The sequence below is a fragment of the Sprattus sprattus genome (assembly GCF_963457725.1).
Source record: "Sprattus sprattus genome assembly, chromosome: 18".
Lineage (NCBI taxonomy): Eukaryota > Metazoa > Chordata > Actinopteri > Clupeiformes > Clupeidae > Sprattus > Sprattus sprattus.
The window spans coordinates 25,637,613-25,653,482 of NC_137916.1; positions in this window are offsets into that span (position 1 = coordinate 25,637,613).

Below are 15,870 nucleotides of genomic sequence, written 5' to 3' on the forward strand. Positions count from 1 at the left end.
ATTTCCTTTCATCCATGGTCATAATCCTCTTTAGGGTCCTCTCCCTTACTCCACGTCCAGTGTCTAAATGATGGAAATCTTATTCCGCGGCACTCTCCGCAGGGTCTAATGGACCACGGACATGCTTCCTCGCGATCTAAGTGTCTCGGGGCTGGAGCATGAGTGCAACTGTTAATGACATTAAACTTGAGGGGAGACATCTTCATACACAGATTCTGTTTCTTAGATTATCACTCATCCCCATGCATTACTGGAAGGAAGTATTAACGGGGGGGTGGGCGATCTGCGTTTCTGGAGTGGCGATCCACGAGCACGCCTTTGAGGTGTTACCAGGGGCCCCGTAGCTTGTAATTGAATATCTTTCGCCCATTGGTTTTGGCATTAACAAAATTAGGGCTGTTTTACTCCCTTATTACGCCGTTATGTGTCGCGTGCAATGGAACGGTTCGTTTTTTTTTTTTTTTCTCTGCAGAATCGTGGCCCCTGATTGAGTCTAATTGAAATGGACGTCAGAAAGCTGACACGCTATTCTAATTCACACTCTTTATGTTTTGTTCTCTTCAGATTCCTGGACAGCAAATGAATTGTGACGGAGAGGCACTCAGGGTAAGTTTCTTTTGGTCCGTTTTGGCGTGGTGTTGTCGTTTGTGGTCGTGTGGCTTTTGTTTTCCCTCTTTCCTCCTGCCCCGAGGTATTCAAGTCACACATCTTTTTTCGTCGCTCTTTTCATGAACCTTTCCCAAAAAAAATATAAATAAAAACAGCAGAGGAGGAAAAGACAGAGATCAGTGCATTGAATCGTAGCTGTGCAAATTGGTTGTGACTTCTTGTAGTTGTAATTTCCCTTTGCAGTATTATTACGTTTTTTCTCCAAGACAGGTGATTTGGTGTAGATGGTTTGTGATCATGCATTTATACGGAGGATTAGTGCTAGATATTCATTTGTTTGCAATGCAAACACCTTGAGAAAATGTCACGCACACAGAAGGTGCATCGTCAATGCAGAACTTTCTGGGCGTGTTCCACCTTCAAAAAGTTTGTGAAAGACAAAAATGAAGCACTGTAACTGTCCTCTCCCTGAACACAATTAATAAAGATTCATCTGCACGCGATTGTGAAGCCTGTTTAGATACATCCATATGTAACAATTCACAAATTCCAAAGTGTTTATACGAAAAATACAACCAAACTTAACCTATCGTGGTCATTTAAATGTATCCTTGGCTCTCCTGAATTTTTTGCTTCCTATTCTGACCCGAGAAAACCCTCACGTGAGGTTAGGCCCACTTTGTCGGTGTCTGAACCACTCTCCTGACACACACACACACACACACACACACACACACACACACACACACACACACACACATGCTCTCCGGGCCCGGCCGAGGTCTTTATTTCCCTGGCAGACACCGGAGCAGTGCTGTGCTGAGCCACTCGGACTTGGTTTGTATGGAGTGCGGCGTGTGCAGATCTTGCCGATTCAGGCCGAGAGGCTGAGAAGCAAATTTGTATAACACACTCAAAAGGGGGGCTTTGGTGCAGTCGTATCCGCCAGTGTAATTTATCATGGTTTGTTGAAGGATTCTAAGTCTGAAAGGACTAAGATGATTAATGCCCTGATGTTCTCATTCATACACTGCCATCAGTCTAATTCCTGTTGCTAGCACACCGGCTTGTTTATTTGTTGTTGTTGCTGCTGCTGCTGCTGCTACTGCTGCCTCTTTCTTGTTTCTTTTTAATTATCTTAAATCACGAAATGTACAGATATTGCGGCAGGAGATGAAATCAATGTAGCAGTGATTATGATCACAACAATTGCCTTTTATTTGCCTCGGGGCATCGTAAGCTTCTCCCTTATGAGTCCCTTTCATATTTGTATTTTTTTTTTTAACTTGATTTTTTTTTATTTTGTTTTTAGTATCCACAGTGATTTGAAAAGCTCTCGTGTTTGGCTGATTATAGCGGTGTGGTTGACACCCTGGTAATTGTTCTCAGCTAGCGGTATACGTGCTACGCCTGCAGCATTTAGCACGGAAACTGTGTAGGTTAGACTCATTTCCTGCGGAGGATAATTTGAGTACGGCTCTGGATGATCAGAAAAATCGGGAGATCAAATATTATTACGAAGGTATGGGATCAAAACGAATGGGTAAAGACGCGCAGGGCTTCGAGGCTGTGATACCGAGAGACAGAGAGGCTCTTGTCCAATTAAGATAAAAGCGGTCTCATAATAACGAGGTGATGGTAACATTTTGCTCTAATAACCGTCATGCCTTTGTTGGGGAGGCCCTTTTGAACCCACCAAGACTGGGCTGGCTTTGCCTCCCGTTTCTCCACTGTTATTTCAGACGCTGAGTTTTTCCACCCAGCCAATTCAGGTTAAGTGGCTTTCCTGAGGCCCGCACAGACCACAGCCCAGACCACCATGTAAATGCACCAGCCTCTGGCTAGTAGTCCATTCCCCAGGACCATTAGACCCCTCTTGCCCTATAGTAATAACCCTTTACACAAGCCAGCACTGGCTGACCCCTGCACCACTCCACTGCCTGTCTTATGTTTCAGGGCATTTGATGAAAGTTACTAATGCATCTCACTTTGCTTCACTGTAAAAAGGAAGAAGGAAAAAAAAGCAGGACATGGCATGTAAGGTTTGATTGTTTTGATAGATTTTTCAGTATTTTATAGTGCTGTGTTTTTATCAAATGCTATTTTTTACACAGTATTTTAACCGTATTTTAATAGGCTTCTCCTGCTACTGCAACAGCTATTTATTTGGACTGTTTGTGCCTTGGTTTACATTGGTGGGACCAATGTCACAAGTATAAAAAAAAAACTGTTTGAATTTGGAAACACTATTTTCAAGGATGAAGTGACTCTAATATCAAGAAACTACGATCCATATCAAAGTCTTGGTAATGTGGTTTACATTCTCATTGCCAGATGTGCCTTCTTGTTGTTCCCCTGTGTATTTTTTGTGTCTGCGTTGGAGTGATATTAAAAGTGTGTGTGTGTGTGTGTGTGTGCGCGTGTGTGTGCGCGTGTGTGTGCTGCCAGCGTAATGCCTCGCCGCTGGCCGCTGCAGTACTCAGCAGTAGCGTGTTGGAGTCAGTAGATGGCTGTAGAAATGTGCTTTAGCAGCCCCGTCTGCATCACACACACACACACACACACACACACACACACACACACACACACACACACGAGGAAGCCCGAGACAAACCTGAGCGAGCCGAGGCCTTGGCCCGAGACAACAAAGGCTTTTTATCAAGCCAGACAGGAGAAAGAGAGAGCGAGTGAAAGAGAGAGCGAAAGAGAGAGCGAGAGAGAAGAGAGAAGGAGTGGAAAGAAGGGGGGGGGGGGGGGGGGGGGGGGGGGGGGGGGCGGGGGAAGGTAAAACGTTCCAGTAGGAAGACACAGGTGCAGGTGCTTCCGCCCTTCACACCTTATGCTCTGCTCTGCTCTTCTCTGCACTGGCCCACTGTGCCAAGAGGGTTTGATCCATGTTAGAGGTGTGACTTCCCCCCCCCCCCCTTCCTTTCAGCGGGGAGAACTTCCTCTTTGCACCAGTCCAGTCGTCCTCCTGCTTTTTTTTCTTTCTCTTAAAGCTGTACCTCGCTGTAACTGACACATCAAGGAGTGCTTTGCCGTCTGTGGAGGGTGGGTTGGGGGGGTGGGGTGGGGTGGGGTGGGGGGGCGCAGACGTCGACCCTATCCCAGCGCCTCTCTTTGGTGCTTCCTGCCGGACAGGAAATGGATGCTTTTTGATTTACGCCCGGGTGTTCTAGCTCAGTGGCTGTTTCTTGCTTCACACCACATTGGTTATTATTTCTTTTTTATTTATTCCTCTTTTTTCTTCTTCCACCCTTGGCTCACGGAAAAGAAGTATATATTTTTTTTTATATACAGTATATAGCCTACTTTTGTATATGTTTTTTTTGTTAGTTTTTGCGACACTTTTATGAAAGAGAACCATTTCCTCTCATATTTGCTTGTGGACTTTTTTCTCTCGCCTGCTTTGCGTCTGCCTCTGAGATGCTTGTACTGTGGTTTGTGCTGTAGTGAGTGAGTGAGTGTGTGTGTGTGTGTGTGTGTGTGTGTGTGTGTGTGTGTTTGTGTGTGTTGTTTGTGTGTGTGTGTGTGTGTGTGTGTGTGTGTATAGTACAGAGAGAAAGAGAGAGAGCATCTGTATATATGTGTGAATGTGTCTGTGTATGACCACGAGCATGCTTGTGTGAGTGTGCGTGCATGCGTGCGCATGTGCGCGCGCGTGTGTGTGTGTGTGTGTGGAGAGGGTGAGAGTGCTCGCAAGCGAGGATTGAATCCTCCTCAGTTACCCCACCCCTCTCCAGCCACCCCCCCACCCCACCCCTCCCCTCCCCTCCCCTCCCCTCTGCTCTCGCTCCTTTCAGAAAGGAGCGCAGTTGTACTGGACTTCCTTGGTGCACGGATCCGCTCATTAAACAGACACGTCAAGAAACTGTTGCCTAAGCAGGGATTGTTAGTGAGACAAGCAGGACGAGCGAGTGGGGGGAAAAGGAGAGAAAAGAGAGAGAGAGATAGGGAGAGCGAAAAAAGGGTGGAAACAGCCCTGCTAGAGGAAGGAGAAAAAAAAACACACGCGCACACACACACACACACACACTCACGTGAAGAACCTGCTCTCCCTCCTTTCTCTGTCATTCTGATTCATACTTTTTAATTTCATATCCAAATACTGTACATTGACAGTCAGATACATTTTTTTTTAAATTGAGAAGGACAAAAATATCCAGTGAGTGGGAAGAGAGAGGACAAAAAAAGAGGAATTCAACCTGGTTTTGCCTTCTTCACCTCCATAACTTGGTCAAAGAAGGAGAGCGCGCTTCACTGTCGTGGGAGAGAGAGCCTTGAGTCCTTTTTCAAGATGATGATGTATTTGTGGGTATGTAGCATTTGTCTATTACTCCTTGTCAGATTGTCTCTGTGTTATGCATTCATGTGATGTGTGTGTGTGTGTGTGTGTGATGTGTGTCATGTATGTGTGATGTGTGTGTGTATATGTGTGTGAGAGTGGGTCTGTGCACTGTGGCATTTGTGTTTGCTGTGTGTGGCTTCATGAGAAGTCCATTCATAATTGATAAGAGAGACCTGCCTTTTTTATTTATAGGGTATAAGTTCCTGTCCTTGCAAATATGTGATGTAAGGATGCTTCTTCCCTGTGTGGGTGTGTGTGTGTGTGTGTGTGTCTGTGCGTGTGTGTGTGTGTGTGTGTTCCGCATTTGTACATGTTGTGTATGTGTTCACATTTACTGTTTGTTTGTTTATTCCCAGCAAGTTTTCAGTGGGTTTGGATGGTAGTAGTGTGTGTGTGTGTGTGTGGCTGATTTATCGTTCTGTGCAGCTCGTCCTGGAAACACACTGATTCAGCAGCAGAGTGTGCATGTGCCATTTGAACATTCGCTTTTTAACGACCAATCGTTGTTCCCTGAACCAGAACAGGATTTAATAGCCAGCACTGACTTTGATAAATGCAGGAAAACTTTTTTTTCAATTATTTATTTCATTTAGCCTTTTTTATTCATTTATTGTTTGTTTGTCTGTTTTTTTATGTATTGTGGAAACATTCCTGCTGTGGAATGTATCGTGGTTACACATTCAGACACTGTATTGGACCGCGAGAGGGAAGTAGCCTACGGATTTTATAGATATTTCTTTCTGGCTAGCCTCATTTGAAACTTTGAGTGCTGTGATCATGTGTGTGGCGTCTGTCGTGAGAGAAGCAGTACAGTTGAGGGGCTGCTGCTGTGTGAAGGGTGACCCCTGACCTTTCGAGCTGCCAGTCTGGTAGTCCTCTCACTTTTCAAAAGCCGCTGTCATCTTTCCCTTGAAAAGTTCTGCCTCTGACCGCGTGGAACTTTCTAGAACCCCAAGTTTTGGCCCATCCATGGTGAAAGCTGGTGAAATATGAGAGAGAAGGCATTGACTCATAACTGCAGGGGAGTGACACAGGAAGAGTGTGTGATGTGTGGAGAGAGCGGATGATGAGAGAGACTGTGTGTGTGTGGGTGTGTGTGTGTGTGTGTGTGTGTGTGTGAGAGAGAGTTACAGAGAGAGAGAGAGAGGTCTGTGGCTTTCCTCATTATCTGTCTCCCCACCTGCCATTATCGCTCAAAATCAGTCCTAGTTGAGGAGATTTCACTTGAGTTAATTGCTCATGCAGTACATTTAAAGTACCCTAGTGAAGGCTGCGCTTTGAGATTTATCAGAGAATCAATCATGTTCCAACAAAAATCCTAATCTGATGGGCAGGTCCAGTCACAAAAAAGAGGAACCAAGGGAGGCCTTTTGGTCCAGTATGTCAAATATGTATACTGTGGAGTCTTTCAATTTCAGCCACCTCCTTTCAACTTCCATCAAAATGGTGATGCTATCTCAGACGGATAGCCTTTCGTTTGAAAACAGTAGCGATAGCTTGGTGTGTGCTGCATGAGGTCTCCAATCGTAGCGAAGGAGCACCTCAGTCCGAATCGAGCGAGTGCACTTCAAAAGTTCTTCGAAAGCTTCAAAGTAACATCAAAGTTTAGTAAAAAATGTAATGAATAACTCCCATAATTAACTCCGGGGTGGTAATGCAGGAATGGCATTGGGGAGAGAACAGAGACGCCATCACTTAACAAACAAACAATCATTATGAACCACAGGCAGAAAATGTATACATTTGAAAAGTATCAAATATGATCATGCAGCGCTTTCATCCCAACCACCCCTCCCCAACCCCCCTTTTTTATTCTCCACGTACAGCGACATGCAGGTCATTTATATCTATTTCCCCCTGCATGAATATGGTGAATATTTCATTACAGAGAATGGTGTAGGAATATTTCATCTGTCCATACCGGTGAAAATCAATACTGGGCACACATGACTGAATGGTTTATTACTACGATCGCTTGTGCTCGCAGGCGTGTGTGTGTGTGTGTGTGTGTGTGTGTGTGTGTGTACTGCGATCACTTGTGCTCGCAGGCATTTTTGCGCTTTTTTCGCAGACGTGTGGCCACAATATTGGAGAGGTGGGTGATTGAATTTATTTGAACCCTAATTCCATTAAACAGCTCGAGCCTGGCCCCGCAGAATAGGGCTGAACCGAGGAGAGAGTGCTTCCCACCTCCACTTCTCCGCTTCTCCGCTTCTCCAGCTCCCAGATTAGGTGGTGTCATTTCCTGCTAAGGGAGTTTGTAAATCATTCCAGACAATAAAAACACACACACACACATACACATACATACACACACACAAACACACACACACACTCACACACACACACACACACACACACACATACACACACACACACACACACACACACACACACACACACACACACACACACACAGGAAAACATGGCTTGTCACTGAGGTCACCCTGAGTTATTTGGGATGACCTATTGGGCTTGTCACTGCGCATTTGCGCATATTTATTGCGTTCGCCATTTAACGCGGGCCCTCTCCATTTGCGCTGTACGTCAGAACACACAGCAACTGTCGAATGTTTTTTTTTTGTTTGACACTTCACTTTGGAGAGAGGAGAGAATTGTGGGGTAGATATTTCTCGCGGCTGGGCCAGCGATAGTGCTGTATTTATCACAGAGTAGGATGAAGCTGCCTTGTAACCTGCATTCTCTTTTTGTTGTGTTGTGTCCTACACGGTCTACTGGATTTCTACTACAAATAAAAAAAGCATTGCTGGCTGTGTCAGTGGCATATTATTTCATATAAAGAGCTGTGAACGTAATGTAAGGCTTTGATTAATACAAAATGACATTCAAAGTTAAATGAATACTGGTTCCCTGATGAATTAAGTTTCATGATCACATTGAGTTCCTCAGAAAGAATCGGAATTGGTTGTGAAGCACATGAAGGCAATGACATTATTTTACTTCAGAGGAACGCTCCTCCAGGGATTGCAGTGGGTTATCAGCATAGCCTTGTTTTTTAGGGAGAGGATATAGAATATTTAATTGAGGCATGTATCCAGAAGATGGAAAAATTGAACATCAATAGCGAGATTTAACTTCTATAGTCATTTTTCAAGTTGCAAATGTCACATGTCCCTAGAGGTGTAGGCACATGTCAAATTGCACACAGACAGACAGACGGGGGGCCCCCACAGAGTAGGGTGGAGATCATGTTCATGGCAAAAAAGGGTTGTAATTTCATCACATCCAAAGTGACAAAGGCTTCACCTTCTGTTGATGTTATACAGAATATATTCCTGCTTTAGCAGTGTAGGATTGTGGGAATTTCAGCAGTTTCGACGTGAATGCCACACAACCATGAATTTCGGAATATAGTCACACTGTTCTTTTTTTTTACCCAGATGTCAGACTAAATTATTGGTACTTGGTACACTTGGTAAATTTGGTAAATTTGGAACATTTTAGGTGACAACTCGGGTTCGGAGTGAGACAGAGTGAGATTGCAGATATCGCCGAGCTCGATCTCAGAGAACTCCGTGAGGACTCTGGAGAGGTGTAAGTAAGCATGAGCACTTGGAGGTGCTACTGGCAGGGAAAAAAATGCTCTGCAGAAATACCTCTGCCGACTGCAACATCTGTTCACCTTAAAGGGCTAGCCTCCGGATTTATTTGAAATGCTGCAGAATTACTGGGCTGCGTGGCTGTAAATCGAAACTTAATTGTTCAGGCTTTTCTTCTGCGGCACTCTCACTATCGCTCTCTCTCTCCCTCTTTCTCGCTCTCTCCTCTCTCTCTCTCTCTCTCTCTCTCCTCTCTCTCTCTCTCTCTCTCTCTTATATTGGTCTATAGCTCTCAGTATCGCTCCTCTTCTCATCTTTCATAATCAGTCCCTTTGTCCTGTTTTTGTCTCTTATCGTTATATGTCCAGCATTTTTACATCTAACTCTCTGTCCTCACGTACCACCTGTCTCTCTCTTGACCTCGTTGTGGCGTCTTCTCCCGTCCTCTCTCCACTGTCTCCATAGATCTTTGCCACGGCTCCCAACATCCTCGTTGGGTGGCCTTAATTCTCCGTTAAAAACGGGGAATAATAAACGAGCACACACACACACACATACACACTGCGCAGCGGCCCGATTGATCCGAGCTCTGCTGGCTCCCGGGCCTCCCGATGCTCGCGTGGCGGCCTGTCACCCGCGTGCCGCCCTCCCGCGGACCTGTCAGCTACGAGCCATCAGAGCGCGGGGGATAGGCCGGACAGACGCCGAGAACGAATCAATGAGCTAGAAGAGCCGTCCAAACAGCCGTGTCAGGGCCCCGGCCGTCCGATTTGACATTATTGCTTCTTCTTCCTCTTCTCCTCCTCCTCTTCCTCTTCATTGGCCTGGCCCTGGCTGTCCGATAAGGGAGGGGGGGGGGAAAATAGTGCTGCGGAGGCCGCTCTGGCTGTCTGACTCGGCTCACCATAGATGCTATGAAAGCAGTTTATTCATTGATTGATAAAGGTTGCCCTGGATAATAATCTATGTGGGAAGCGTGACACAGGAGCTCAAGAGTTTTGCAAAGCACCATGCTCCCTTTCTCTCTCTCTCTCTCTCTCTCTCACTCTCTCCCTCATTCTCTCTCTGTATTGCTCTCTCTCTCTTCACTCTTTTTCTCTCCCTCTTTCTCTCTGCCTGTGTGTGTAAGTGACCCCGACACACTTGCCCCCTCATGTTTGAACCTTCTCATGTTTAAACTGCCCGTTAATCTAGCTTCTCATCCTTTAAGCCGCTATCTTTTGGGGTGCGCTTAAGCCCCGGACCAGCGGGTTTCTCCTTGTGCCGTTTCATCATATCAACCCTATGGATGTAATTCGGAACAAACACAAGCTAATTTGCCAGGACTGCTTTCTTCTTCTTTTTGTTCTTTTTCTTTTTTTTTTTCAGTCTGAAATCCGACTTACAACTTTGATGCTTTGATGAATATCAGGGTCTGTGGAGCTTCCTGCTATATATAGCACGGTGTATGAGGTGGTGGAGCGGACCTCCCAGATCTCGGAGCAACACAGCGGAGATCTCTTACAGAACCAGCTGTGTCGCAATTCAGCTGAAACCCCCACACAAGTGTCTTAACAAGCAGAGCATGTTGCCATGGTGTTTACAGTATTTGGGCTAGATGTGGCGGAAGTTGAAGCCAAACTGTTTTATTTTTGCTGAACAGCATGTATTGCTTCGTCAATGTGAACGCAATTCGGCTCGGAACGAGAAGTTTTACAACTTTGCTACTGGAACGGGAAACGTTTGGATTACGGCTGTGGTTATGCAATGCAATTCACGCAAAAGCACGTTCCGTGTTAATTCGATTTTATTTTGTTCATACCAGGAACTTGTAGCTAATTACTTTACCAATTATTTGAAGTACAATCTTCCTTCGACCGAATCATCTCGCTGTATCACTCTCCGCTACTTCTGGCTAAGGAACGGCACATGGTGTGTCTTCGCGTGCCGAGTGTTGACCGCTGGTGAAGAGTATTAATGTTAATGTCAGCCCGAGCAGCGGGGAGAGCCATAGAGTGGGGGGAGGGGGGGGGGGGGTGCGGGGGCGGTTCAGATTGCCCCGCTGATAGAGTTTTACAGTGTATGACAAATCAATGCATAGCATTTTCATAATGAATGGCCTTGGCATTTGGAACGGCAGTGGGCCCACGGGCTTGGTTGCTGACCTGTGGCAGGAAGTGATGTTATATTTCATTATCTGGCTCCCAGGAGCGCCGGATCCTGCCATTTGTCTGCAAGAAGGAGCCTCGGTCCTGGCAGACTGTGGCTCTTTTGACGCCTGTGTGTGTGCGTGGGCGTGTGTGTGTGTGTGTTTGTGTGTGTGTGTTCGTGTGTGTGTGTGTGTTGGGGGGGTGAGTGTGGGGGGGTGAGTGTGTGTGTGTGTGTGTGTGTGTGTGTGTGTGTGTTCGTGTGAGTGTGTGTGTGTGTGTGTGTGTGTGTGTGTTTGTGTGTGTGTGTGTGTGTGTGTGTGTGTGTGACAGAGAGAAAGAGCAAATGTCTATGTGAGTGTTGGGGAAGATGTGAAAAGGAGTTAACGTTGTGACACAGAAAAGGGAAAAATCCTGGAATCAAGTGTCCCAAATCACACACACACACACACACACACACACACACACACACACACACACACACACACACACACACACACACACACACACACACACACACACACACACACACACACTTCAGAATCCAGTGGCCCATTTCATGAGACTACCCTTCCACACACCTGTCTTGTTAGTACTGTCCCTTCATGTAGTGTCACTGCTCTCTCCTGTAGTCACACACACACACACACACACACACACACACACACACACGCTCACACGCCCACACGCCCACATGCCCATGATCACGCAAATACACTGACCTCTTAATTAAAATGTGATAATAATTGACTTTGGAGTTGCCAGTGTTTGCATGTGCTCCTCGTAGCTCAACACTGGAGCTGGGCGTGCATGAATTGTAGCTCCGCAAGAGATAGCGGAGTGTTTGCACTGATTCTCTGTGAGGCTCGTCATCGTGCCGACGCCTTTGATCCAGCCGTGCCCTAGTGCGACCTGCTGCATGAATGCAATTAATGTCTGTGGAAAGTGCTGAATAGTGCAAATTTTCCCTTTTATTCTGTTGCATGCGGAAAAATGTTCTACAGGCCCTTTCAAAGGGCACAGTGTCAGTGGTAGATACACAAAATATTGGTCTTTGAACCTCAAAAATAAGTAAACAAGGGCTTCTCCCTCTCTCTCGCTCTCGCATTTTCTGGTAGCATCAGAGTTTTTGTTTAGTTTTGTTGTTGTTGCCATTTTTTATTCCACAGAGAAGGGACAGAGAAGAAGAAAAATGAGGCAATCCGTGCACATTCCACGGCTGGCGTGACTGAAATATTGCATGTTTATTGAGAACAGTATATTGAGATTTCCGTCGCCATTGCGATAGCTTTAGACTGAAATTACCACACGGTAATGCAGTTTGGTGTGACTGATATAAACAAAACGCGGAGCAGCACAGGCTCTTTCATAAACAGGCTTATTAGTTCCGTAGATTCATCACCATGGAAGCGTTCGCTCTTCATCCGCATACGGTCCACAGCCTTCAAATACTCGCTTTTTTATTGGGGAGCGTCAGTGCGATACACGACCATACACGGTGGCAAAAAGAACGGGAAAAATCACTCGGGCGCCCTGATGGTTTTGCGGATGACAGGCACATCGAGGAGAACACCGTCTGTGATAACATTCGCCGAGAGGGAGAGAGAGAGAGATAGAGAGAGAGAGGGAGAGAGAAGGAAAGAGAGAAGGAAAGAGAAGTACACCGTAGTATCATTGAAGGCTTCCGTAAAGGACCGGATGAAACCAGAGATTATTGTCATTTTGAGGGAGATCAATGGTGCTTTGCTAATAATTCACTGTAGGGGGAAACCTCAGGGGATGTGGCATTTATCTACAAATATCAACGCGGGCTCGAACCAATCGCCAAGCTCTCGCCTGTGGGGCCACGGCCCCCTCAGTTGTCCTGGTTAATATTGAATGCTTCCCTTCCCTCTACGGCAACGACGAAAAAAGGGGGGAGGGGGGTTGGGGCAACAACTGTGATTGTTTAGCGCTTCAAATAATGACTTGATGTATGTGGACTGAGGGAACACGCGCTGCTGAGAGTCAGGCCAATGGAAGTAAAAAGGGGTTGAGTTTGTTGCCAGGAGCTCGCAGGCTCTGCTCACGAGTTCATACGTCTGAAATGTCACCAGCGTCGCAGGGACTTCATTATATTACACAGAGAAGGGAGCGGTCTGCAGGAACACTTAGAGGACTGAGCCTGAGCAAGGTAGTCCTGTGTTTCGTTTCAAAAGCTGGATTCAAAAAAAGGGCTTATCTGAACGTGATCTTCACCGTGAGGGCCCTTGATTTGGGGCTCTCGACTGTTATGGGTGTCTTTCTGTTATGACAAGAGGGGAGACACGGCCAATAAGAACACAATTAAGGTAACGTCGTTACCCCCCCCCCCCCCCCAACCCCCCACACCCCTCTCTCTTCCTCCATCTCAGAGCATACACTTTGTAGTTGTTAATTTAATTGCTGATATCCCCCCCCCCCCCCCCCCCATCCCTGAAGAGTATAAAGGATTAATCATCTAGTTCATTTCAACAAGAGATATGGCCTTAAGTGAATTGCAGTTTTACCAATTTAACCCTGTGTGCCCCCGGAATGTGACAAGATTAACATTTTCAATTAGCAGGGCGTAATTGCGGTGCAGACTCCGTGCTCTGGCCCTGTCCTCTAAGGTGACAGGGGGGCGTGGAGGGGGGACCGCCTGCTGCCCCGCGTTCGGCTGACCCAGGCCTTTTCAAATCTATTTTTCTCTTCTGACATTTGATAATTTGCGAGACGGGGTGGGAGAAAAGGAAAGAAAAAAAAAACGGTGATTCTTCAATGTTACATGGCATGGCGGTATGGCCAGGACAATGGGTGTAAGCGTTTTTGCGCGAATCGGGTTAGTCTGATGTGAGCATCGATCGATCAAAAAAAAAAAAAAAAAAAACCTTTCGCATTCAGCAGTCAAGGGAAACGTGTGCAGTTTGTAGATAAAAAAAATTGGAGGGGAAAAATGACACGTTAATGTTCTGCCCGGAGTGATGGAGAAAGAATGATCCCCCTCTTCTCCGCTCCTCTCCTTTTTCCTTCTTTTCTCACAAGGAATCCCCCTCTTTTTCTTCTTGATAAGGCCTTGGCTGTATCCGCGGCCCCTCTTTGCCCGGTTTTAATGTCTGTGAAGGAGGAGATATTGATTTAATCAGATGGGACTGGAGCGGAGGAAAGGTATATGCTGGAGGAAATAATGCCCAGAGCATTTGGTGTAATAGATACCGCAGATCGACTGGCGTGAGCTGCTAAGCGTAACCTTTTGTAGGCCCCATTGACTACCGCCCGGCAGAAGAAAGAGGCCAGTAAACATGCGGGGTTGGTGTTCAGGGAGATAGGTGACTGATTTCACACCCTGCGGCTTTTTTTTCGGTTGCCATCGCATCCACATCCTCACCGCAGCGCACATGGTCGGATCGGAGGGAGATAGCGTGAGTGGCCGCTGGCATATCGGCAGAGATTCGTAAAATCAGCGCGTGTTTGTTTTTTTTGTTGTGTGTTTTTTTCCCCTCCCCTTTTCCTTCAAGGTAACCTGCTATCGTTGTGACTAGATAATAGAAATGCAGCTTTTTCTTTGCAAAACCTGAGTCTGGATCCAAGTGTCAGCGTGAGCTTAGGTGATGCTACACGATTCTCCATTTTGGAGAAGGGAGGGAGTCGTAGAGGATTGGGGGATAGAGGAAGAGACATGTTCTCCAGTTCTGCAGCTGAAGGGAAGGAGTCATAGAGGATTGGGGGATAGAGGAAGAGACATGTTCTCCAGTCCTGCAGCTGTGATTGGTTGTTGAGATCTGAGAAGACAGTAAATAAGAACCGGGGTTTTAATGCTTGTCCTCAGCCTGACCCTTCACTACCTGTGCGTGGTAATTTATTGTTGATGTAAAAACAAGAAATATATGGACCTGAATGTTGACCCTATATAAGTTGTTGCTACATGTTTTTGTTGTAGAGGATAATATATGTGATGTATTATGTATTTCATGGAAAGCATAAAAACTCTCTGCACAGTGATTCATTCCCATCCGGTGTTTTTAATGGTTGAAGTGTGCTGCATCTGTGAGGCACCGTACACTGTTAAAGATCCCTCACTCTCAAGTCAAATATAGCAGTCGTAATAAATCGCAAGCTCTTGTCATCGGAACGAAAATAGGTGCCAGTCTTAAAATAAAAATCAACTGAGGGATGGGGATGAGAGGATCATTAAAAAAAGTCAAAATAATAAACTCGCTCTCTCTCACACACACACACTCACACCTGGATACACAGTCAAACACACACACACACACACACACACACACACACACACACACACACCCTTCCATCCAGCTTGCTCAGTGTGGCGAATCTCCACTTTCATCTGGTTCCAACTTTGGCTGAGTGTGGGCCGACTGTGCTTCTCTCATGAAGCCTCTCTCATTAAGGGCCTCGCTGTCCTGAAGCTGACCAGTAACCCCTACACACACACACACACACACACACACACATACACACACACACACACACACACATACACTCTCTCTCTCTCTAATGAGCTTCACATTACCCGCCGACGATGTGGGGAAAGGGTGGTGATGGGGATGAGGCGATAGGAGGAGATGGAAAGAAGGAGGGAATGAGGGAGAGAGAGAAAGAGATGAAGAGAGAGAGAGAGGAAGAGAGAGACACCAGGTAAGCTACTTTTCTCATGTCAGGTGGAGCATAAATTCCAAACGATACGTAATGAGAGGCAAAAATCCCATGGCCTGCCGTTCCGATTCTGACAGGGGCAAGTGTATGACTGATGCCTTAATTATCCGAATTGACTCGCCTTAGTGTTTGTGCAGAGGTTCAAGAACTGCCTGTGTGTTTTTTTTTCTTTCTTCTTTCCAACCACCGTTCCCCACAACATCCTCTTTTTCCTGTCAGTTGAGTGTAATTTGCAAGTCTCCGTCGACTCGTTCACACAGCACGCAGCAAACGCTGGAGCCTCCCCTTCACACTCTACAGTAGGATAATGAGATATGCAGTGAACTGTCTGGGAGACTAAATTGCTAGCTACGTCTCATAATTCACTGGTTAAGAAACGGTCATCATTTAGATTAGCACACCGCTACCTATTGCTCCGTTAATTGACCTTGTTGTTGAAAATGAGTAAGGCGAACCGAACCGTCTTTCACTAAGTACTCAGTATTCATTCAATAATTCCCTCCACATTCAGACATTGACTTAGGGGGCTTACTACTGGTTGAGATCTGTGTTT